The sequence below is a fragment of the Falco rusticolus genome, chromosome 4, assembly GCF_015220075.1.
Source record: "Falco rusticolus isolate bFalRus1 chromosome 4, bFalRus1.pri, whole genome shotgun sequence".
NCBI lineage: Eukaryota > Metazoa > Chordata > Aves > Falconiformes > Falconidae > Falco > Falco rusticolus.
The window spans coordinates 28,679,315-28,705,923 of NC_051190.1; the positions used below are offsets into that span (position 1 = coordinate 28,679,315).

General features: G+C 42.3%; 1 pseudogene; it reads right to left on the reverse strand.

Moving 5' to 3' along the window:
- Positions 1-3,251: 3,251 nt before the first annotated feature.
- The window catches only part of LOC119147892, a 32,832-nt pseudogene continuing 9,474 nt past the window's right edge, over positions 3,252-26,609 (reverse strand).

The following is a 26,609-nucleotide window of genomic DNA, read 5'->3' on the forward strand; positions in this document are numbered from 1 at the left end:
CTTTAATGTAATCAACTGCGGAATTACAAGACTGGGGAAAATTGAGCATCTGGCTGTGTTGTAGGAAAGGTTGGAGGAGCTGCCAGGGGTTGCAAACGTGCAGGTCCGTATAGGTAAGAAAACACTAATAACGTGTCCAGACAACTCCTTGGCTGAGCTATGCTGGAAGAGAATGTCCAGTACTGGGCTCTGCACAAGAGAAATACGGATAGTTTGGAGAAAAAGGAGACAGTAATGATCAGAGCCTTTGAACACATGATTTTTGCTGAGCCTGTTGAGAGGATAGAAAACTGAGGAAAGATGTGGTAAGTCTTCAAATAGATAAAAGGCTGATGCTATGAGGAAAGGAACAATTTGTTCTATCATGCCCACTGGGGGTAGAGCGAGAAGTTATAAACTAAGATAACAGCAAGGCAGATCTAGGTTACAGTGGAAAAAATTCTCTGTGATTCCTTTGAAGTAGTCAAGCCCTGTGCTGGATTGGCTTGACAGGATGTAGGGCTGCTCGTAGAGGTTTTTAGGAATGGATCAGGCAAATACTTGTCAGAATAGCAGAAGCGCAATAGAAGATCTTGCATTCAGGAAGGAGGCTAGAGTAGATGGTCTCCTAAATCAGTGTTGTTACTATGGCTCTGTAACTGTGAGATATGTAATCATTGCAGCTCTTATTGGCTTAACGATAAAACTAGATCAGCTGCACAGATTAAAAGATACGCAACTAGGCCAAGTAAAATTACGTAACATGAATGAAATTACATTTAAGTATGGGTTTATGTTTACAAAATTATTTTCACCAGATGGAGTGAAAGTATCTAAACGAGGAACTCTGCAGAGCTTTTAAGTTTAAAAACTGAGGCCCTGTCTCCAGTGAAGCTTTCCAGAGAATTTCCCACTGTTGTTCCTGCTGTATTGCTGGTATAATTATGCTGTGCTAATCCAGAAAGGATGCCGATGTTTTTGGGATTAAGACCTCAGAAGCAAGACTGAATTGATCTTAGTAGTTTAGATGCAATCTGACCTTAAGATATATATGAAAAAAAAAATGGAGCTGGGATAGCCTCATGCAGCAAATGCGTGCAGCTGGGTAGCAGCCAGTCAAAAAGAGATCTTTTGGAAGAAGGCTGTTAAATATACAAACAGGTAATTGCAGATGAAGATACTGGCCTTGAGAGGTATTCTAGATGTGCATTGTTCACCCCAGTATTTGAAAATACAGCAATTTCCAGTACAGTGCCCTGTCCTGCCTGATGTTTAAAAGGAAGATGTAACAAATTTCTTTTTTTCCCCTAATTGTATTCCTGGCTTCTGTACAACTGCCATCTAGATCACTCTATTTTGTCAAAATTGGTTTTTGTTAGTAATGTTCTTGAATTATCAAGAGCATTGCCTTAAGATCAGATGAAGTCACTGATGATTTTAAATAACTGCAAATCTGGGATTTCTAAGCAGGGAAAGTCCATGTATCCAAATGTCCTGCTTTTTTTTGCTACTTACTACTGGGTCCCCCTTGCCAACTCCTGCTTTAACATATGGAATGTGTATGATACAGAATGGGAAAGAAGGAAGACTGTTCCCACTGCGTACAGCTTGACCAAACTTTCACTGTGCAGTCTTTTTGCACGCTGGCTTTCTAGGTAGTGATGAGCTTGATACTGACACTTTTTCCCCTGCGGCCGGAGAAGATTTGTGGTGAAGTAGGTAGGAGCCTGTGTGCTCAGGCTGTAAATGACCACCTTCAGAGCAGAGTGTAAAGTGTGTGACATCTGGCAGCACCTGTGCTCTGTTCGCCTGCTTTTCACAGGTGGTATGCCTAAATGCATTTGTTCCAGTTGTCCAAGCAGGGCTTGGAGAACAACAGCAGGGTGTTTGGATGACAGCAGTGTTTTACTCCAGCTCCTACAGAAAATGATCAGTAGAAAAGACAACAGCAGTGTTTATCACCATTTTTTTTTTTTTTTTGATTAAGGCAGCAAAATTGTACATTGGCATTGTTAACATTGGCTGGTTTAAGGCATTCACTGGGGTTCTGAAGTAATTCTCCCACAACCAACAAAGTCTCATGTCCTGCAGACTGTACCCCACTGTGTAGCCACAGGAGCGGTTTCTGCCTCCCAGCTTGTTTGAATTTGCTCTTCCTGTGCTACCTATCCTCCTGTTGCAGCACCCCACTATGCCTAGCATCTCAGCTTTGAGCAGCAACCCTGAATGCTATGTTCTGCTGTCTTGCTGTGAACAAGTTCAAGTTTTTGTCCATACACTAAGCTTTATTAAGACTATGAATGAAGGCCATTGATGACAGGAATTATTTGCAAGAGACTCCCCAGATCACATCTCCTATCCTTGGCTTGCAAAATCCTAAATCTATGTTAGCACAGATCCTTCAAGTAGTGCCGGATGTCTTCTGTCATTCCAGGTACACTTGAGAAGTATTATTGGCAAGTTTTTGGGTCTGACACACAGATAATTCTTCTATTCGCAGATCATTGCACACTTTTTTCTGTCTTCTAGTAATTTTCCTATGTAGGCCACTTTGATTTCAAACCTGTTGTTTTAATCAGTACTATAGCAATTTTTCAATGGGCAGCTCCTGGCAAGATACACAGTACTCTGGAAGAAAAGAGGACATTGAAGTGGTGTTGCAGTAGTATCTTACCTTTCAAAACCTTGCTAATAAAGAAGGTAGAAATGCTGTAATGTCTATGCATGTGCCTGTCAATCCTCTTGCTATGGAAAGAAATCATTTTTAGAAGCAATGATGTGCTACCCTTCGTTTTTACCACAGAGGAATGAGAGGGTGTAGGAATTTTGTACTCACTTTGTATAGTTTTGGTCCTGTCTTCCCTGCTAGACTGCTAGAGTATACAGAAATGTCCTGGAGTATCATGCCAGGATGAGGTGGGGTTTTTCCTAAGAGTGGTCTTTGCTGTGCAATTTTGGCGTCCTTGATAAAAGACTTAACCCTTAATGTGCTTTTTGGAATTTTTACTTTTGAAAGTAAAAGCATGCTGTTATTTTCCCCTTTCTCTTTTACTATTAGTGAAAACACATCTGTAGTAACCATTAGCTATTTCAGAACTTATCTCTGTGCATAAAGAGACTTGTGAAATATCTGTTCCCTTTGGTAGGGAACTACATGAGTCAGCTGGTGTTGAGAACACACCTATGTTTTCCTCAACTTCATCCCACGCCCTTTTCTGCTCTAATAAATTCATGGCAGGTGGATTCAAATATGTGTGCTCCAGCTTTGGTGCCTATTCCTGAGCTGCTGACCAGAGGGAGAGGATTGAGGCACTTGGATAACCTCCCCAGAAGGCTAGCCCTTTGCTTGCTGAGACACAATGCCTGGTGTGCACTTTTAGAGCCGGTTCAGCCATCCCATCTCTTCTGCATCGTTCAGTTCATATATGGTCTTCCTTTACTTGGCCAGGTTCTGGTTAGCCTCCTTTTCCTGTACCAGAAACAGATTGATTTAACAAGAGAAATCTTTGTACTGGGAAAAACTGATGCGGAACATGTCTGGTATCTGTGCCTAACAACATCAAGGTGAAGACTACAGTCATGACCCTGAAGAATGATAGTTAGGTATTTTTTAAATTGTGTGTTCATGTCTCTGCACATATTAGAGACCATAATTGAGGATAGGAAGTGGCTGCAAAGGGAGAGGAGAAGAATCCTTTGTAGAGAATGCTGCACACTTTCAGGTGACTGTCTCAAAGGGTGCGTGCAAGTCTAACATGGGCTACAAGTCTAGGGATGCTGACATTGAAATTGAATGTGTGCTTCCTGCAGTATGTGTTTTGGAGAGGCAAAATGGCCCTGGTGTGCCCAAGGTGCAATTGTGTGATCATAGAATATCGCAAGTTGGAAGGGATGCATAAGAATCATTGAGTCTGACTCACAGGTGATGAAACAGTGAGCTGGAGCAGGGAATATGTACAGCATCCTCAGTTTGCCTCTTAAGTTTACAGTTTGTTCTGCATCTTTCTCAGTTGCTCCTACAGGCACCATTTGGTTTTGTAGCCATTTTTTGTGGAAGACCTGCTCCTTTAGAGGTCTCTTGTTACTATGCAGAATTTTTAGTCTCCACACAGTGTTTCTGTTTGGAGTGGAACCTGTTTCCAGTTCCTTAATGTGAAAAGGAGCAGAAGGATAATTGATGTGCAATTATGAGGATCAGCAAAAGAAATAGGAAGATGGTACCTACCCCAGGACTTTGAAGTTACTCGTGCTTTAGGGTTTTGTTGCAGTTGAAAAATAAATGGCAAGTCATGTGACTGATGACAGTACACCTTGCAAATTCTCCTTTGTGGGTGCAGATCAGCTGCTGATACCAGTGGCTTGTTACTGCTGTACTCAAGTACCGTAAAGATACTGATTGATGAGTTCTGTGCAGGGTGCAAAGTGCTGAAGTTCTCTTGTGCTCCAGTGGGTTGAGAGTCTCCTACGTGCATCTTTTCTGCCTAGTCAGGATTTCCTTAAATTAGTGCATTCCCTTTGGGACATGTTGGTTGTTAAATGAAAATGTTTCTTTTCAGATATTTGTGCTCCATGTGGAGGGAAAGTGTTTCATAGCTGCTCTGTTGGAATGATGTTTCTGATATATTTGTACATGTTTTTCTTACCCTGGAGTTTCATGATGGTGGGTTTTTTTTCTCCTTTCAGGGCTAGCTGCTCAACCTAATCCATCTTGACTTACAGGTCTTCTATTGCAATTTAATAGTTGTTCTTAATCTTTTCCAGGTGTGCTTAATGATCCTGCTCCTGACACAGATCTCTTGCCACGCAAGAAGCCTGTGAGGAGGGTATGAAACAGATTGACAGCACAGTTATTTATACAGATCATTGAAAGCTAGAATATGTAAACCCAATATCTGTGCGTTACCTTCTGAGGAATTTTGCCATACCTTCAATTCTTCTGTGTATTGTAGGTTGCCTTTCTGAAGACTGGATCCACGGTTCACAGAAATCAGTGGAAGTAATCCCAGCTGACGTGGGCAACTCTAGATCGGACCGTAAACCAGGTGGTGACATGCTTGCTTAGTGCCACTGACTAGTCAAAGGTATTATCCTCACCTATTATTAAGTTCTAATGACACTTCAGGCTTTTATTTCAACCCTTCAGTGGAAAGAGGGTGGCTGAGATTGTGCTGTAGATAGAGGGTGATGATATTGTCTGAATATGCTGTAGCTGAAAACACAAAGGTGGCAGAAGGCTCAGCCTCACCCTGGGAGGAAATGCTGTGCATTAAATCCACAGCTAGCTGTGATATTTCTGAAGTGCCAGTTGTCAGCACAGTGCCAAAGGAGCAATCTGCTCAGTGCTGGCAACTTTTCTCCCCTCTGTGCCAATTACGAATGCCATTGACTAGCTAGAGAGGGAAGCTGGCCTACTCTTTGTCGGAGACCTGATAGGTGTGATCAGTGGAGTTGTGTAACAAGTGAAAGAAGGGACAAATCGAGAGGAAATGGAGGAATTCCTCAGGGTGCCATCTGTGATATAGATTACCAGGGAGGCAGAGAGGAAGTGGATTTCTTCTTTTGTGGATTAATTTTGCCAGGCTGCAATCAGTGAGCTAACATGCATTCTGCTTTTCAGGATCATAAAAAGCAATGGAAGTGCTAACATGTATTATTAACACTGTGCTTTCAGATCAGCACTGGAGAGAAATAATGGAGTATATGCCTTAAGGTTTCCAGCTACCAATGTAAAGGTCAGAAAGGTGGGGAGGTGACTTATATCAGCCACAGCTTTCTTTGCTCTCTCATCAGCTGCTCAGTACTCGCTGATGATTTCCTCATGCTCATTAGTAGTGTGTTGAAGGTCAGGCTTCAGCTTTCATTTAAAGCAAGCAGACTGATTCTAGAGGGCAGAAAGAAGTCTTAGACACCCAGAATGTCATATCTGCTCAACTCTTCCATTTGACTCTCAGAGAGATGATTTGTGCCTCACGGTTTTCTGTAGAGTTTGGGGTTTTTTCTATAAAATTGTTCACTGTTAAGCCAAGTGGGATTCATCCCCATGGGATCTGTGTTGTAGAACGTTAGGACCTGTGTATTTACTTGCACGCTAAACAAGAGCTAAAATGATACACCTCTGAGGCAGAAATAGACCCTGTTGTTTATGAAGGGCTTGATTCTGGGTCTGTTTTCCTGAATTTGTTTGCATGAATTTAAGTTTATATACCCATATTATTTATTTCAAAGTTATGCTGCAGCAGCTGGCTTTAGACCCAGCTGAAACTGTGTTTGATGGCATTCTCAACAAACAGTCTCTGCTCCGCAGTTTATGATATGTATGTGTCTTTTTATCTCATGGAAAGTATGAGCCCCACAGCTCATTTAGTGCTTACAGTTTACTGATATGAATCATTGGAGGGCTGTTGTTGCTGCTGTAAAAATAATAAATAAAAAAAACCACTCTAATGCAGGAGAACTACGAAGGTTTTAATAGAAAAACTGCATTCTAGCAACACAAGCTGCTCTTCAGGAAAATAACATCATGTAGATGTGCCATTGTGTTCCCGAATGCTGCACAAGTTCTGTGCTATGTAGGTTTTGTATAACAAATAAGTTTAAACCCCCAAATTTGGTATGGAGATAGCAGTTCAGCTGCTAAAAATGTATCCTTTTATTATCAGTCACTTGGAAGTGAATGCATTGGTTGCATTTTTTAACCTATTTGAATGAAAGCCACATTTACAACTCAGTTTTTATGACTGATGTTCAATAATTGCAGCTGAGAAATGCTTCATTATTATCAGTCCTTTCCAGAAGTTGCACTCTTCTCCTTGGAAATGTTGACATGTGTGGTCTTTATGGAAAAGAACTGCAGGCTGTAATGGTGAACATTAAAGTAGCTTCTTAAATCTATGCACAAAATGAAATGGCAGGTATGTTATTTCATACTGCAGTCTGTAATGCAAGGATGCTTGAAATTTCACTAAAAAGAATCTCACTGTGGGCTACAGTCTATGGAAGAAATCTGAGCACCATGGAAACAACTATGAAAATTATAGTTTCAATGGAGGCAGAATTTTACACTGTCCTTTTTGAGGTGGGTTTTTCAAAAGTGCTCAGCACTGTCTTAGCTCTTCCACCAAGTTTGCTGGAAGTCTTTTCATAGGCCTTGCTAGTAGCAAAGCTGGGCCAAGATGTTACTTTTTTTAAAGTCCTGCTATCAGTGTAATATCTCTAAAGACAGAGCTCTTCATGTTTCTGTAGTTATGAGACCTATCTTACAGACCACTGTTATATTTATCCATTATTGACCTAATCCTGCACATCTTACCCAGAGTTAAGATTTAATGCTAAACCACACGCATAAACTCTGACAAGGTAGCTGTTGCATAGTTCTGCTTTCTCTGTACATGGACATTAGGTTCATTATGTTTTCTCCATGGCCTCTGCCTGCTTCTGGAGTTTGCGAGGGTGCTTGCTGCCCTCCTGGCCAGTCTACACTTCTTCCAGCTCTGTCTGTAGTGGGCAGGGGTGGCAGGTACTGCGCTTCTGCAGCTCCTTGTGCTGGCAAAGCATCCTCATCCGTTTGGATCCAAAGGTCCTGAAAGCAGATGAAAGATTAGTGTAAATCATGAAGAGAGAGGAAGCTGGAATGTAGCAGGACTTTCTGCAAAGCTGTTCTTTAAGGTGATGCCAGAATTAAAAAAAAAAGGGGGGAAAAAAACCAAAAACTAAACTCCACAAAAAAACCCACAGCATTGGATCCCAGTATCGTGTATGCCTGTCTTATGTCATTGTAGCCACACTGGCTTTACAAGAATTACTTCTGACTGAGACTGATATAACTGAGGCCAAGTTAGGTTTGAGTGTGTGTGTATTTATACATGTGTATAGAGAGAATCTTTGTTGTTACTCTTTAAGGTGCTAAAATTAGATTTTTGGCAGCAGTTGTATCACTTTATTCCAACAAAGAGACTAGCCTTTTACTAATTTACTTAGTTTAATTTTAGAAATGAAGAGCCAAAGGAAGCTCTAGTTTTACATCTCAGTTTCTAGTCCATTTCTTGGCTATCCTGTTCAAACAGCAATTACAATTTCTCTTAAAGGGAGAACTTTTTTGTTTTAATTACGTATGAATAATTCTTTGGGTTTCTAGTTTGATAAAAGCTGATAGTAATGCTTGTCTTGTATAAGGTTTGTTGGAACGACTGCAGATTGAAATTGGTGTTGAGTGGGAGAACCAGGGCTTTTGAATGTGAATTCTCAATTTGTCTAAGGTGTCTGTTTAAAGAGTACATAGCCTACTGCTTTGCTGCTCAAGCTATAAAATAGAACTGGTGTGCTTTTCCATCCAGGGACCTGCTTCCACACTTCCCGGTTTACATTGACCCGCTGTTGCAGTTTATTCAGTGTCATGACAAGTTCACTGTTGTTCCTGTTGGCACAATCGTTGCATTTCCAGGCTGGTCAGGTCAGTGTCCATCTCCTTGAGCCTGAGAGCTTCATCACTCCCTTTTGCTTCAGTCTCCAGACTCACCCGCAGAGACTCAATTGCATGCTGGTGATTATTTCTGTGGAGTCCAGTGAAGCATATGGTACAGCATTCTGTTATGTTGAGTCTGATCCAGCCTTTCTATCAAATTATTGCCCACCAAGTAATAAAAATACATTAACTTTTCAAACTTGTTTAAAACTGATACACCAGGATTTGGCACCAAGCCATTCATTAATACCTTCTTTTGAAACCTAGGGCTGGAGAGCTTTCTAGAGGTCATCTTAAAAATCTACTGCCTAAAATCTGGATTGCCTCCTGCTAAATCAGTCCCACTAGATAATGTGTGACCAGACTGCACTTAACTTCCAATAATGGAGACTGTAACCTCCAGACAATCTGGCCTGAGGAGTAATTCCCCTTAATGATTATAAAACTTTCCTAGTGTCTAACTTAGAACCTCCATGCTGCAGCCTTTGCCTGTGGCTTAATGCTATATCATCACTGTTTCGAATTCTTCCTTCTCATGATCTCCTGTTGATGTCAGCTTTAACCTGAGCCACTTCAAGCTGAATGTATATCAGTTTATTTTCTCCAGCCTGCAAGGAAAGGTGCAACAGGATGAATAATGCCCTTTTCTGGGGTTATACGTGCAAAATCCATCTGACAGAATGTGGGCAGCAGGCACCAGGCTGGCATGCAGCTCTCATATCTGTAGCACTGGTACCTGTGGGAAAGACTTTGCCTCCTCCAGTGCCATGTGCAGTTCATCTTTCTCAATCTCCAGTCTCTATCTTTTGCAGCTCATGAATGCTCTTCCCTCCCTCCCCGAGCTGATTGATTAGATCCTTAATTTCCTCTAGGGAAGAAAACGGATATTTCATATGATAGGTTTATTTCAGGACTATGAACTTTACCAAGTGCATCGGACAGATTCTTTGAATGGAAATGGCATTAAATGGTTCCAGTCGCTTTGTATCAGCTGCCCTTTTCTTTCCTTGCGAGATATTATCCTGGATTTCTGAACGAGCGCTGCTAGCTGCATGTGTTCATGGAGGTGGAAGAATGAAGCCCACTAAATCAAGAGAATTTTTTTTCAGTTTTTATGCAGCCTTCCCCTCTCCCTCTTTCTGATGCTTGCTCTTACAAAATGAAAACAGGACACCACACCATCTCTCTATGGCAGAATGGGGCGCTCTGCCAGCGCATGTAGGCCAGAGCAAAGGGTTGGGGGAGAATAGCCCAGAAAACACTGGGTCTGTGCCAGAGAGTCCATCACTGTTTTCTGTTGGCCACAAGGGCAGCAGATTGTAGCATCTTCTAAATATTTATAGTGTCGTCTTCCAGCCTCTTGTAAGAGATCGATTTTTGCAATTTACAGAAGTAGTTTGAAAAAAAAAAAAAAAAGAAGCCAAGGCAGCTGTTCTCCCTGTACAGCCAGGGAGGGAGAAGTGATGCAAAGAGGGAGACACTGAGCAGGAGTTTAACTGACTTGCTCTGAACTGACGCCTGGAGATGCCTAATCCTCCCTGCTAAAGGTTAAAGGGAAGGTCATCTTCCCAGGGTAAAGCTGGCCATTGTTAATAGTCCCCTAAGTGCATTGCTCCGAATTAGAGAGAACGCTGACAGCCAGAACTGGGACTGCAGCCTGTGTCTTATTTAAGCCTAATGCTGTAACCAGTCCCTTATCCCCTTATGTGGAGCTCCAGTGGTGATATGTGGCCCAACCTGGAGTGATGGCTTCCTAGTGTAACAGCGAGTACAACTATGCTGCTATTGTGATCACATTTTGAGGGTTCAGAAAGGACCTCAACCCTGAATGTTACCCCAGAGTTGGTTCCCTGGAAGCAGTATACAGGTGCTAGTTACAATCGGGTAATCTGAGAGGGGTGTCACGTGTGTGAGTGCAGAAGCTAACCTGTAACTTTAAGTGCATCACATGCACATCCCCAGAGAGTGATAGCACTGCTAGAAATAAGAAAGGTGGAATTGGTACTGGAAGACACTACAAGAGATCATTCAGTAGGAATCAAGGGGCTTATGATTTGCAGAGCTGTTTAACATCAAACCAGTACTTACCCTGAAGGGCCTTGTTCTTCTTCTTCACAGATTCCAAGTGCTCCGAGGATTCTTTATAGGCTGTCTTAAGCTCAAAATTTTCAATTGTGTACATTTCTTCTGGGAACTATCCACTTCCTCCTGTAGCTTTTTGCATTTTTTGTTGCCATTCTGCTAGCATCTTATTAAAGGCTCTCTGCTTCTTGGCCAGGGCAGCACAAGCAACATTGGCCTGGAAAGATAAAGCCAAGCATTCACTGGACACAAGTTTCCTTTACACTTCACTTCTCTGCATGTCCTGCCAGCTAGTCACAGTTAAATTGGCAGCCACTCTAATGACTGGCAGAGTTTCTCTTGGTCACTCTGAATAGATGATTAAAATGTTTACAAGGCTTTCTTTCCTCACCATTAGGAATTTAACAAGATCACCCAGTTCCCATCAGTGTGATAGTCTTCCTTGCTCCTGTGGTTATAATGATGCTGCTGTGGAGCAAATGTTTTCCACTTCACATATTCCTTGTGCAGATGTGCTGTTAGTAATTGCCTGGGTTGATTAGTGTGACTCTTTCTATTTCAAAGACAATTCGGTTACAAACAAGATGTTATTCAGACTATTTTAGACTGTGTTTAACTGCTTGTCAAGAAAGGAAAGAATAAAGGTACATTTTTCTTTCCTGGGATCTTTTAATCACAAATATTCTACATATCCTTATGATCCACACGTGCATTCAGATACCATGGTGACAAGCACACCACAGGAACCATAGAATAAAGAACTGCTTCATTAAAGAAGTGATGGTAAAACAGATTTTTTCAGTTCAGTAATGTAATGCTGTATGTGGGATTTTCGGCTCTTGAGACCTGTTCTAAAGCTGACTGCAGTCATTGGCAGATACCCAAGGACTTCAGTGGATTTGGAGCAGCCTTTGTGCCTATTTTAAGTAACATTTTTATTCAAATGTCCAACAGTTGCACTACTATTCATGCTCTTACACAAACACTAGCAAGAGTAGAAGTACTAATTTAATGAAAGAATGTTCGTTGCTAGTGTTTAAACTACATGTTGTTTAGAACTGCTTTGAGTATGGTAGTTAATAACTAGTGGCCAGCCCACTGGTACTGTAACACCGAAAAGTTCAAAGCAGGATATCATTAACCTTAAAAAGAAGATGAATACCTTGCCTTGCAGTAAAGGAGGGCTTTTGCTTTAGCTGTACTCTTGTTTCTGGAAGTCAGCTAATGAGCTTACGAGAAGCATGCTGTGTGCTCCTAGGAATTAGCTGCGGCTCTCATCTGGGTTTTCTCTTGATGTGATAAATCTTAGCCTTGCTTTTCATGGCCATACAGATTACTTGGCGTTTATAATAGAGACATCTTAAAATATTCAGAAATAAGGAACCAGTCCAAAGCTGACCTGAGTTAACAGAAAGACTGCCAGGGCTTCCAGTACCAGCTCTTAGATCTTGCTGGTCAGGCTTGAGCTGGATGCACTCTTAAATGGCTGCATTTCTTGCCTTCTCAAGGTCAACAGTGAAGTCCTCCACTTTTTTTTTTTTTTTTTTTTCTGTTTTGTTCTGAAGCCTCTGCTTAGTTTTCTCTGTACTGGAAACCCAGGCTTGGACTGATATGGCTGTCTTCTCTGCTTTTTGAAGCCTCACAGAACTTTGTCCTGAGGGAAGGAGGGCAGAAATATCCTGGTGAGTAGTTCATAGAGTGAGGAGTGGTAGGAATCAGCAGCCCTCATCTCCTAGACCACCATCACTGTTTTCACCAATGAAAAGGTGAAATCCTGGCAGCAGTCTCAGAAGAGGGACTGTAAAACCATTACTAGGATATGGCTGGTTCTTCCCCCCACTGGTAGATATGGCACACTGGGCTGCAGCTCAGGTCTGTATTACTGGATTGTTACCTGGTGATAGATATTTCCACCTTCCATTCAGGTAGGATGTTGTCCAACGGCGAAGTAGACTCCCTCCCTTGTGAATATCTTTGGGTCTCTACAAAGTCATATGGAGATGTAGTAGCTTATTCTGTTTGTCTCAGTTTGTTCAGGCACATACTGACACCCTCCAGATGCCTTGGCTTTTGTTGCTGTTATGTGAAAGCACCTTTGTTTGCTGTGTTAGAGAGACTGCTTACAAAGACTGGGTCACCTTCGAGCCTGTAATACCAGATCTCAACGACTGGATTCTAAGAGGTTTAATCTGGTTTGATGCTCGCTTTATTCTTAGAAAATGCTAGTGGCTTTTGTAGAGCTGCTGGAAGAGTAAAGTCCTTGTTGGAATAAAGAAAGGCTATCCAAACTCAAGCCTTTATCAGAAAGGATTGGTGTTGGTTTTCTGTTGTCAGGGTGCAAGTGTTAGGTCTCAATAGTTACTGCTTATTATTGCAAGTGTTATTTTCTTCCTCTTGACTGGAGCCTTTCACTTTCTGTCTTGCCAAACTGAGTCCTGACAGGTCGCATCTATAAGCTGTGACTCGGGACCCAAACTAAATAATGACACTGCTGAAAGTCCCATCCCAGAAAGCTCAGTGCTCACTTGGTTTCTTCCAGCTCTGGTTCTTTCAATGGCATCCTGTACTTAGTCCTCCAGACTGCGACTTCAATATTGAGTTTAGAGACTAGGTGCTGCAGTTCGGCTTTGCTCTCCTCCTCTTCCTCCAACTACTCTTTCATCACATCCAAATCATGCTTGGTGTTGGCCAGGCTCACTACAGCAGCAGTGCAGGACTAGAGATAGCACAGCCATTACTATGCGTCTGTTGTATTGGAAGGATGAATACACTGACCTCACTCCCAGAACGGGAGTGCCCCACTTGAACAACTCCGTTCTGTACCAGCTAGAAGCATCTCAGGCTTCAAAATATCTCCCTGGTCAGGAGCCAAGTTTCTGTTCCCCATACCTGTTTTTTGCTGTACTGCGGTAAATTGAATTGAGCTCATACAAGTGAAAACAGAACTTGGCTTGTCATCATCACTGTTTTCTCTCAAACAGTGTTTCAAAAGAATTATGACAGTAAACCCATTTCATGATTGTTCTGAACACAGAGAGGATTCTTGCCAGACTTTTGATATACAGGTGCAGTACTGGAATTACTCTTTGGAGACAAGCAGAAATTTCCAAGATGCAGGTGTCAGGCAGAGAGCTGAAATACTGGTATATTTTGAGCCAGACTTGTGTGATCTATGCAAATAAACTGCTGTGTGATCCACTGAATGGGCAGTGGACTGAGAACCAAGAGGTGTGTTCTGTTCTTTGCTGCTGACTCATGGGAGATAACTTATTTTCGTATCCATACAAGGCTCATGCCCACCACACCGCCTCCAAGATCAGCTGGTAACAAGCCCAGAGATTAATTTGGATGAGAAAGTTTTCCTTTGTGAGAGCTAACACAAAAGATTTGTTACTCTGAAGTGGACAGCATGCAAAAGAGCAGGCACTGCATATCCCATGACAGCAACAACCTCTGTAAGCAGTTGATGTTCCCCAGTACCTTTGACGCTTCATCCAGCTGCCTCTTGAAGTCATCTGCCTGCAAGGGGAAAGAACACTTTATGTGGACAATCTGGTAAAGCTTGCTCTGAGATTCCTCTGCTCCCAGCTCGCTTGGCTGTTTTCAGCTGTGAGAAAACTGCATGAAGAAGCAGGAGAGGAAGTAATTCAGTCTGGCTGGAGAGAAAGAGGAGGCTAGAAGTGCAGGGCAGATTTGCTAGAGGAGACAGGGCAGTGCTTCCAGAGCTGGATGAAATGTAGGCAAGAGGAGGATCAGAGGGAGGTAACATTGCACAAAGCTGTCAAGGAATTTACCTTGGAGCCTGATGGAATTAATTTCAGCTTGGCTCTTCTCCACCTCAGCCAGCTGGGCATTGGCTTCAGACAGGTTATCTTCCAGCTTGTGAACATGAGCATCTGAGTTCAGCTGTAAGAGATAAGTCAGCCATACAATGCTGAGTAAGGCTTGAAAGGCTAAAATATCCTCCCTTTCTTGCAAACTCAGTTTGTTCCAGTTGGTTGTAATTACAATGAGATGACTGTAATAGCCAGGGGGAGTGCAGAGTGCCCTGATCTTTAGTGAGGGGGATGCCCACTCCATCAGCCAGGACAGGCAGCGTTCAGCACCACCTGCAAACAGCTGTTTTCTGGTATCTATATACTATATCTGGAGTATATAGCTCCCCTGCAGAAGGCTGCATGCTGCCTAGCACTGATGGCTGCACCTGTGGCTGCATTGGTATTTTGTTGAGGAATTCCTTGCTGGTGTCTCACTCTGTATTTCTGCAGAGACTCCGTGCTTGCACTGAGGTTGTCCATCTCTGCTTTTGTGATGTATTTGTCCATATCTAGCTTTGCTTTCACTCTGGGGCTTCTCCATGAGCTCTGTCATCTCAGCCACGGCAACTGTGTGCTTCCTGCACAGCGTAGAGCCCATGGCCTTGCTCTGCAGGGCTGCCTCCCCCAGCTCAAGGAGCAGTTTCAGCAGCCCAGCTTCCGCTTGCAATTCTGTTAGACCTGAGAAGGGGCCAAGTATGTGTTGTCAGCTGGGATCTGGCAGCCCTGGAGTCTCAGTAAGGCCCTCAGGGATGCTTTATAAGAAAGGCTTCTGGAAGCCTTTTATTTAGCTGTAATAGTCTCTTTATTTGGGACAAATCCCATCTTTGATAGAAAGTCAGTGGCTGGTATTTTCCAGAGAGATTAACCATCTCTATGCCTCCTTGCTAAAGCTCAGAGTAATTCTCTGGACTGCAGGCCATCTGTTTTTCCTTGCAAAACAATATAAAATGCACCTAACAGTTCTGCCGCCTCTTTTTACAGTGTGGTTCTGAAGTAGCAACTTTCTAATGAATCTCTGATACCCTTACACTCCAGCTCTATTGGAATGACAAAGCTCACGGTGAAATTCATGGAGCCTTGGTGCTTTGCCCCTTCCAAGGAGACGTTGTGAGGTCTGCAGGATCTGGCCCGCTTACAAGCTCAGAGAAGCTGCTGAAGATGCTTCTCCTTTGGAGAGTCCCATTGATGTCTCTCATTCTCTGAGGAGAGATAAGATGCTCAGATGCTGGGAAGGTGTCTGACCTGAGTGGTTGTTGCAACACCAGCTTCTTCCAGGCAATCTTCCTTGTTTCTCCACCTAGTGGGAAAGAGGAGAAGAAATTCTTATTCTGTGCCAAAGAGCCTAGGTATATTTAGAAGCATAACCATTTTGGAAACAATGATAGCAAGTGTGAGGTAGAGGGAACAGGAATTCCCAAATCCTATGCTCTGCTTTAACTGACATTGCTGCTTTTTCTGTCACTGGACAAGTTCCTTTACCTTTTGTTTTCCCACCTGTGCAAGGTGTTGAACAGCACTGACCTATCTCCTGGTATGGTTGAGAATTAATTAGCTCGCATTTCTAAAGTGAATTGAAATGGAAATGTTACTTATTATTGTTGCTATTAATTTGTATTAGTCATTAGAATGTGTTCAGAGCATTCTGTTAAAATATAACCTTTTGGGGACTAAGTTCTCTTCAGGCTTTTCCATGTTAATGAATCTGATTATATATTTAACAACTACATCCTGGCAATTTACTTAAGATTTATTAGAGTAGATCCATCCACCACTACAGAACTATTAAAAGTGGGTGGAGTTATTTGATAGCTGAAGCACAGGACGGAGAAATGCCCATTTTCCCTGACCTGCTGCTCTGCTTTGTGGAGGACACTGCCCTGTCAGTAACTGCCTTCTTCAGAGGTTTCTGTGAAAGGACTAGCATGTGCAGTTTATAACAGTGAGTTTGCATAGGCTAAAACTAGAGTTCAAGTATGTTGTCCATCTTATTACTCTTTCATGAGGAATTTTCGTTTTGAATTAGTAGTTTAATGTCGTCAGGTCTTTTCAGAGGTGTAATCACTCCTCTGAGGAGTTTTTTACTCCTTAGATTCTGTTACCTGTGTTCTTAAAGCACGTTCAGCTTCCAGGTCATCTTCCAACTACAATATATGGGCCTGGAGGGTGCACACCAGAACAGCAGTGTCTATAAACAAGAGATGGGAAAGAAATTTTGGAAATACAAACAATAATCCTAATTTCTTTGCTCTCTTTTCTATATATTTGTCAGCTCTACTGGATTTTTCTTTCCTGGGAATGATCTACAGCTGGGAATACTGAGCCAAAAAAGCAGTTGATGTTCCCCAGTACCTCAACTGGAACCAGGAAAGACCTGGCCAGGTGTCTCAATAGACAACTGATGTTATCTGCAGCATATTTCACTTCCTGTATCATGTTGGAATTTGGCCTTCAGGAATATAATCAAGCTGATTTGGTTACTTGAAGGAAATAGAGGCTTGTTCATGAAATAGCTGCATTTTAGGTTTGTGGGTCAAGCTTCTGTTGAAACACTGAGTTTTTAGTTAAATATTTAGGTACTAAAATACATTGAATGAAAGAAATGTTTGAATTCAGAATGGTAACACTGTGCATCCAGTGAGCTGTGGCCTGATTCCTGGTTTTATTTACCAACTTTCCTTCCATAGTGAGGAGGAGAGTACCTTGCAGGAGCCTTTGGCATTAATGTGGATGAAAAGGTCTATCAGCCATCTCTGCTGGCTGCTTGCAAGCAGAAGAGGAGGTCCCTCCAGCTTTCTTCTGGCCATAGCAGCGTGGCAGGAGATCTGCGGTGAGCATACAGTTCCCCAGACTTCAAAGGAAGTTGAGCTTAGAGTGAGCGGATAATACATAAGACAGGTTGGATCTCAGAGTTGGCTGAACTATTGATTCACTGGAAGCTAAAAAGGCAAATGTTTTCAAGCTGAGGAGTTTTAGAAGCTCATCAAGAAGTAGTCAGAATCTGCTATAGAAAAAAAGAAGTCAAAATCTACCTGGGGAAAAATAAATGCTAGATCTCAGCTGGTTCTGTTATTTAAGACTTGTAAGAGTAATAGGCTCCAGACTCCATTTTAACAGGGTAGGTTTAAAAGGCCTGCATTAATCTTTTATGCCAACTCAGCCTTACCGAAAAGACAAAGCTGTGTAAGCAAGCTGCTGTGGGGTAAGAAAAGGTAGGATGTTCCAGCAAATTAATTGAGCCAAATAAGTGTTTCTACTCTGTAGTGAACAGGTTAATCTTTGTTGAAAGTGGGTTGAGGTCCTGTCTCCTTAGTAGGAGCACATAAGTCCCTTTTTCCTTTGTTGAAGCTTCTCCTTACCCCATCATTAATTAGTCTGAGAGTAAAGGCACAAGCACCACAGGAAGCTGAGTCTCCATTTGCAGCTCTGAAGGACTAACACCACCAGCACTTGGTTTTTCTTCTGCGACTTAAGTGTCCCAGCGGCCTTGCTCTGAAGGAGTATCTGGTACTCCCTGTGGAGTGCTGTGTTAGAATCTGAATTAGCAAAGCTTGCCAGTATTTATTAATGATTGTACACATTGCCTTAGCTACTTAGCTCTTTAACTAGGTAAATTAGTGGTTTGGATACTATGGAGTTGGATATTTGTATTCCAGGAAGTTAATTTCTAAGGGGAGTTTTGTCAGAGAAGTGCTGGCAGACCCATCACTAAAGTAGTCAATAGAAACACTAAAATAAAGTTCTAATTTGTGATAATATTTTGCGTTTCTAGAACAGTTTTTATCTGAGGATCATAAGGCCTTACATAAACATGAATCATTTAAGTCTCGTAAGTTCCCAGTGATTATACACATTTTATATGTGGGTGAGTGTGGAAGATGAATTACAAATATTAGACAGTGAGTCAGAGCAAGACTTAGGAAACAAAATCCTGTATTTCTGATTCTGCTTGCCTGAACTACTGAACTGTACCTCTGTTTGTCATTGGGTTAATACTGCAGAGATCACGGTGTAACTGTGGATTTTCCCAGTACCTTTATGATCAAGGGACTTTTCAGGTGCAGCTAATGCTGTCAGAGCTATGATATAGCACAACTGCACCCAGTAGGATCCTCTACCCTGGGAAATTCTGTTACAATTGACACTTACTTCCTTAGAACATCTTCCAAGTTTCGCTCATGTCATCTCACTGAGGTTAGCAGTTGTCAGTTTGAGGTCACCGTGCTTTATGATGAGCCTTTTTCACCTTGCCATGGATCCTCTTTTCTTGTTCCCAGTTGTCCTCCAGCTAGTTGAACAAAGCTGTGAAAAATAAGTTTGTAACAAACATGTAGCTGGTGTTTAGCAGAAGGGCCCAAAATGTCAAAAACAAAGACCAGAGAGCACCATCTAAAATATAGACCATAGCAACTGCACCTCACCTCATTCATCTGAGTGGTAGGTTTGCTGTTGTTCTTGGTCAGGTGGTTCACCTTGTTCTTGTCACCTTGCGGTGTTCTAGGAAGGGAGAGATCAAGACTAGTGCACTGGGTTGGGTGAGAAACTAACTACCTTGCCCTGGCAACAGACTGAAAACCCAAAGAATAGATTCATCTGAGGTGCTTCCTGAAAGCGGCGTGCACTTCGTGTGTGTGCATTTTCAATAGGCTCACAGGAACTCAGTCCAGCATTGACTCTTACAGAAGAATCGTGCTCGCCCTCAGCGATTCACATAGTTCTTTCAGGCAGTGGCACAAATTGGCAACACTTCACTGTGCTGCCATGACTTAATACCTAGAAAAACACGTCCCCCTTCCTGTTTGTGCAGCACACTGTAGTCTCACAGTATTTAAGCAAGCAGACAATGTTGTTTTTTCCTTTCCCCAGACTGGGAGAAGAAGAATGGGAGAGAGAGTAAAGAAAAATGGAGCACTTACTTCTGCCTGATGAACTTCCTCCAAAGCCCTCTTCTTTTGGAATTCAGTGACCGAGTCATTCTGAGCAGAGGGATCTGAAGTCAGAGTTCGAACTCTGTGGTCTAATGCCTGGAGACAGGAAAAGGAACATCACACAGGTTTTGTAGATCACACAAGCCGTTAGCGGCATTGGGACAAAATGTCACTGGAAACTTGTATTTCTTTAGAAGGAATCTGAGATTCAGTTAATAAATTCTGAGACATATGAGGCATCTGTGAGTTTAACATCCTGTGGATGTTAACACTGACTTCAGAAGAAGCAGCAGACAGCCACATGGCTCCTACAATACCAATTTAAAACTTCTCCAGTTATATTAAATAAAAAACAGTTCAGGTGCAGGAGAGGGAGAAGCGTTCCCCAAGGCTAGGTGGAAAGGAGTTACATGGCTGTGAAGAGGGGCACTTTATAAGTACAGGCTGACCAGCATTGCCCTGTAGAAGTGGGTATAATTAATGAAGAATGTAGAGGAGATGCAAATGTCTTTATGTAGAGGAATCCCTAGAAACCGTGGTGTAAATGACTATTGCTATGGGGTAGAGGGTAAAGTGTAGAATTGAATCCATCCCAGGTCATATGAGATGCTGGAAGACAATATAAGAAACTGTAGGGGAGATCAGCTGAGTGACTCTGAGCATCCCAAAGGGTGCTCTGACTGGAGGAGCAGTAATGGTTGTCAGGATTTATTTCTCTGAATGATGAAGTCAAAAAAAACCCTTCTGTCATGCTTCATACCTGCTTTTCCGTCTCAGTTTTAGCCAAGGAGGTCTCCAGCCCTTCTAAGTCACATTTCTAATCACCAAGTTAATCCTGCAGCATCCACTTGCTGGCACTCAGCTCTATTGTATCCAGGATCTGGCTCAGTAGGTCCATCTTTGATTTCATTGTTTGGGCCAGGCACTCCTCAGCGTTCAACAAGTTATTTTGTTCCTCATGAAGAGGCAGAAATCCGGTGTTCGTCCTATGGAAAGCTGCTACAGCTCCTGCCTCTTACTGCAGCAAACTTCCATTTGCAAGAAATGCAAGATTTTGCCTCTTCTGCAGAGTTTATTAAGATTCTGTTATCATACCTGTTGTTATAGTTGATCTGAATCTTCATGACTCAGGCCATAGCTTTTTAAAGTTAAGCATCAAAAAATCTGTTTGTACATACATAGATCCTTAAGGAACAGTTTGCATTTTAAAAAGATGCCACCCTGACTTGCTGTAGATCATGCTGAGCATCAGTGGTTGACAGGAACAGAACTTGGGAGTTGTGACAACAGCTCCTTTGCTTTAATCATGAGGCCTTTCAGTCTCCTCTGGTTTTGAAGGGCTTAACTTTATTTAAGATACAGTCAGGCTGTGTGTGATTCTCATGCATCATCCCCATATGCTATTTATTCATTCCATATTCTGAAAAGGAGCCTCTTATGAGTCATTTGAGAAAGCCAATACCCTGACTAAATGAATGCTAAACCTTTAGCCATCCTATTGATAACACTCGGCCTGCAGTTGCATGGGGAGGTCATTCCTCTCCGGGCTGAGGGTGGCTGGCTGCTCCTCTGCTCTTTTGTGTGGACTGAGAGCTCCCGAGTGTGCCATGATGCTTCTCACATCCAGTCAGTTCCTTCAGTTACATTTCTTCCTCCTGTTGTGCTGTATTCAGCAATGGCTTCACCTGGAAGTAAGGAGTTCAAGCAGTGAGGTTCCCAAAACAAGCCTTGTCTATTATAATGGTCCCTCAAAGCCCTGAGGTGGTAATTTTATTATCAGATCCTGGTGTTTTTTGCATACCAGTGGGAGGCCTGGTGTTTCCTGAAATGCCTGTTTAGTGCAGAGGGTTTCATATCTATAACGCAAAACAACTCCTAGAAAAGGTCGTTATGGTTCACAGAAGCAGATCTGTGTGCCAGTATAGAAATCAGGACTGTATTGCAGATTCTGAGCAGATATAAATGCAGAATGATTCTTCTAATGATCTAGTTACATACCAATCCAAATGGGACCAGAACTGTTTGAAAGCTCATTCTTTCTAAGGCTGTGGAAGTTCATTTGGTTGGCGCTGGGGTTGGGAAGGTGTGTCCCCAGGTAAAAAGGTGGATTTTGTTTCACCTATATGTGGAAAATTGGCTTTAACATAATTTTGTTTCACTTAAGCTTGAGCATCTTGGTCAACACTTTCTTTCCTCTTGTACCATAAAACCCACTGAATTATCTATCCTGGGACTAAGTGAAGAGAATCTGAGCTGGAACTGCCTTTTCATGATGGCAGTGTGGTCCTGCTTAAGAGATGTGAACCAAGCATCTTTGTTTCTGCTTTTAAATGTTAATGAGTAGTGAAATCTTGTATTCCTATGCTCATAACCTCACTGCTTTTCTCTAGGCTGTTTTGAGAAGTGAGAAGTCCAGGTCTTGAATTTTGAGGACACTCTCTTTCTGCTCCTTGGAGGCAGCAGGGTTAGACTCAGATTTCAGTGCTTTCTCTGTTTACTACCTTTTCTGGCATTGGTTTGGAAAGAATTCATTCAGGCCCCTTGCCCTGTTAATAATTAACAAGGAAGTCACTAGCTTTATCAGTGTCTTCACTTAAGCCAACATGGCTGTTATTTTTCTCGCAGACCTTGTCTTCCCTGCCCAGACATCCCAAGGTTCTCAGTGCCTGTAATTGCCACTGCTTGATTCTGCAGAACAGGACAACCTTAGGGTATTTTCCTCGCCTTAATGTACAATCTCCACCCTCCCCAGAAAAACAGCTGCAGAAACTTCTGGACATTCCTCTGAATTGCCATCAGGCCTAGCCTGTAGCGAACAGTACATGTGGGGCTTAGAAACAACTCGGTTTCCAGGCAGTGTATGTAGGAGGACTCAAAGTGTTCACACTCAATTGTACAAAGCAGAATGCTGGAGTCTGTATGCAGACTCAGTCAAATGGGGTAGGCCTCAATGCCCACCACATTTTGAATTTTTTGGCATGCAAGAGTCATCATAACAGTTTGCTGACATAGGAAGGACAACAGAATTGAATTTGTTTAAAAAATGCTACTGTGAAGGTAGAGATTGAAGCTTTTATGTGTTAGAAGAAACAAATATTGCTGGAAATATACAAATAAAAATGTATAAATATACAAATAAACTGGAAGCTAATTGGGTGCTTTTTGCATCCTGTCTTTCCTCTCCTCTATCCTGCAGCCACAGATACCATAGGCAGTGACAGAAAAGTACACAGATCAAAACCAAAATCCTGTGACTCATAGTGTGTGTATTGTGGTTGAGTTCCAGGAGACTCAGCATCACCATGTGAGTTAGGGTTTCTTGACAAGGATAATGCTCAGTACCAAATTACAAGATCTTCCGGCTGTTGGTCTTTGGAGTGGATGCACAGGAGGAACAGAGCTACCCAGCTGTCTAATTGCAGTATTCTACTGCAGGGAGTCATGTAGGAAAAGCAGGAAATCTTTATTGCTTTGCTGTGTACTGGGATGTAGAACTTATAAGTCCCAGTTTCATTTCATGGTTCTTGCTAGTACAAGAATTACATAAGTGTTTGGTTTCTAATGCTGCCTTGGATTTACAGAATACTTCCTAGTTTTTTTCCCCAAGGATACCTCCTTTCTAGCATATTTTTGTACTCAATCCTCATCAGGAAGCCATAAGCATGACATTGCAGCATGGTCATGATCTTTGACAGACATTCGTCTCCCATGTCTTTCATTGTGGTCAGGATTCCAGCACAGAAAAATATGTTGGAAGACAGGAGACTGTTAGAACCTGGAGTTCTAGGTTGCCTTTGGGACTATGAAACTCCGGACATGCTGTGCATTAGCACTTAGAAATGAGGATATTTTACTACTTTGGCCTTTATGTATTGATTTTATTCTGCTGTGATCTTGTCTGGATCTCTGCTTACATTTGCAAAAAGGATAAAGTCTGGGCAGGTTGTGGGAATGGAAGACTACTATTTAGGAATTGGATTCCATTCACCTTTGGCATGGATTTGCCTGGAGTTCTTTTCTATCCCCATGGTGTCTAGCTGTAAAAAATAACATCAAGATCATCATAAGATCTAGCTAATTGGCAGTAGTAAAGCAGGGGCAGAAGTCTTTTCCTTGATGAAATTCAAATATATATTGTGCTCTCCTGTGACAGGAAATGCACTAAGTAGTTTCAGTAACATTGAAGAAATAATAATAGTAATCTTGTGGCTGTTGGCTTTAAAAGTAAGACTGGGACAGTGTCTGGCCCACTTTAACTTCCATCAATAAGTTGAAAATTAAGGATAGAATAGGCTGGAGGAGTGATGAATATTTTCTAATTATTATAAAAGTTGGAAAATGCACATTTTAGATTCTTGCAAAGAACAGAATGCTCCCTTTTGCCTGGCTGTTACAGTAGTTACTTTCATTATGTTATAACAAAAACATATGTGCAAAATTAATGATAAATGCTGCTATTATTAGACAGCTACAAGTCTCTCTCCATTTTTCTTTCCAGTCTTAAACTGGATAAATGATAGGTTAGTGGGATTTTTGCCTGACTAAGGAATAGTAAAGAGCAAGTGAGATTTATCACATAGCTGAAGGTGAACTTCATTTGCATTATATTAACTGTACTGTCTGATTAAAAGTCAGTTTTGGGAGCCTGTGTAAGAGAGAACATTATATGCATGAGGAAGTGTGTTGCTGTAGAAACTCTTAACTCTGCAGCTATATCTACACCAAAGGCATGCTGAGTCATAACTGCCATCAATTTATTTAGCTCAATTTGGTAGGAGTAAACAGTACCTTGTTATATCCAATTCTGTACTCCATCTCCCTCAGGTCAGTAGAGCCAAGCAGCAACACTGATGCTACCCTATTGTCTGCAAACCCTGGAGGGATTATGCTGGGATTCAGGCTTTGGTATCTAAAATGAGAAAGACAGGTATAATGATGTAAGAGCTACACTTAGCAGCAGTGCAGAAAGGCTAATCACTGCTTAAGATCTTGTCTGGTTTAGATTCCTAGCCCCACAGGCCTGGCACTGGAATCCTGGGTGGTAGGGAAGCTGGTGGACGTTTCTGCTCATCTCTGCAAAGTGAAAGTTCTTGGAGGGGGATGCAGAAGCATTAGAAGTAAGCATTCATACCCCCTCCCCCTCTGATCTCTCACGGACAAGATCACTGCACAGGACACATACCTCCATCATCTGAAAGTGGAAGATGTGCATAATAGTGTTGGAATTCAAACAACATGAGTAACTGCCTACTCATAGCAGAGTTGTTTGCTGTTCACTGCTTTCCATTACTTGCCCTTCCATTTTATTATATATCACAGGTGAAAACTTATTTGTGCTTTCCCCTCTGCAACACACTGTTTCTGTGGTTGGTCCTGCAAAAAAAAAGGGTTGCAGGAGGCAATGCAGCCTAATAATTAATGGTGCCAATTTGTCTAGTTCCAGGTTGTGCATTTCCTAATTTTTTGTGCTACTCTCACAAAATGAGAGGTTTATTAGACATCCTGTCTTCTAGCACTGGCGCTTGGAAGCACCTCTCAGACTAACATTCTCTTGAAAGGATACAAGGTAGTCTGTGAAGTCATGACCCAACTTCTTTCATTCCCGAATAAAGGTCTGCTGTTCAGCCAGCCACAGCTTGTGCTGAAGGCACTGTGTGGCTTTGCCTGAGGATTGCTTTACTGACTGTTTGAATTCATTTGGAACAATGCAGTGGGTGAAATGTGGGGATGTGCTGTGCAAAATGGTCAGAAGCTAGTTCAGCTTCTCCTGGAATGAGACAAAGAGGAATGGAGTGAAAAAATGGACAGGAGTTACCAAGGCTGGAGAGAGAAAACCTTCTGTTTTATAAAGTCATTTAAAGTCATTTGCATTTCACAGCTGGAAGCAAACAAAGAAGCCCCAAACCCCCTCACACAACAAGATAAGAAGTGAGCCTGGTCCTTTGTGGCCCAGGGGAACAGGGTTACACGCACGGAAGCAACCTTGGGCATGGCGTGAACCTGAAACAATTTTAGATAGATGTAGTTTCATGATTCTGGCTTATAGTGTTGTATGACTGTTCCTTCGGGGATTACCATCATACAAAGAGTTAACAATGAAAGTCCTGCTCTCCACCAGCAAGCCTAGAGGAATAGCTCCATGAACTGTTAACAGCAATTGGCTTTGATTTGCTGGGTGGACCATGCTCTAGGGACAGAAGCATGCTACAGAGCACAAGCAGCACACAGTAACCTCATTGGGGCTTATGTGAAAACTCCCACATGGCTGTCGGTGATCAAGAGTGGTGAAATGGCAGCACGGGGCATAATAAAAGCAAATAAGGATGTCTGAAAGGACTGCATTGAACTTGTCCATAACCATATCAGTTGGCATTCAGCTTTGGATATTGCAGAAATGGTAGCAGAAGACTTTCCCTATAATATATTTCCCCTCTTCATTCATGACTTTCAAGGCAAAATACTAACAGGCTTCTTTACACTTTTCTTGTCCTGTTTCTAGCACTCATGATAGCTAATGTAAGTACTATGACACCTGCATGTGGAGACTGGGTTGTAATTCTCTGCTTTGGCATATAGAGTCATAGAAGCATTTAGGCTGGGAAAGAATGTAAAGATCATCAAGTCCAATCATTAACCAAGCACTGCCAAGTCCACCACTAAACCATGTCCCTAAGCACCACACTTACATGTCTCTTAAATACCTCCAGGGATGGTGACTCCACCACTTACCTGGTCAGCCTGTTCCAATACTTGACAAACCTTCCGGTGAAGAAATTTTTCCTAATATGCTTCCCATGTGACCCTGCAAGTCTCTTAAAGGGTTACAGTTGCCTAAACATAGGGACATTTTAGATGCATTCATGCATCACCAGCCACTGCTACCAAAGAGCACAGTTTTCTTCTACACCGTCTTGTATCTCTGCTCCCTGTGCATGTCCCAGATACCCGAGGGCATTTTAAATCACACCAGTGACACTAGATGCCAAAGTTTCTGTAACTGAATCCCACCCTTCTTTCTTTTAGTTCTGCATTGGTAAAATCAGTGTAACGGCCTTAACCAGCCTTGGGCAGGGTTGAAGGTAGAGAGACTAGGCTGCTGCTGCAGTAAAAAGGCATTGATGGTAGTTTGAATACAAAGGCATGGATGATTGCTTACCCAGTAGAAGTTGGAGGCAGACACAGAAGAGGGCCCGCTTTCCTGTCTCTTGCTGCCACCAGCTAAAATCAATATTATTGCAGAGAAGATGTGAGAGATGCTCTTGAAAAGGAATCACACTGAAGTAGTACTGTAGCCTCCAACATAAATCTGTCTTAACTGACTTAAGTTAGCAGTTCAATGCTGTC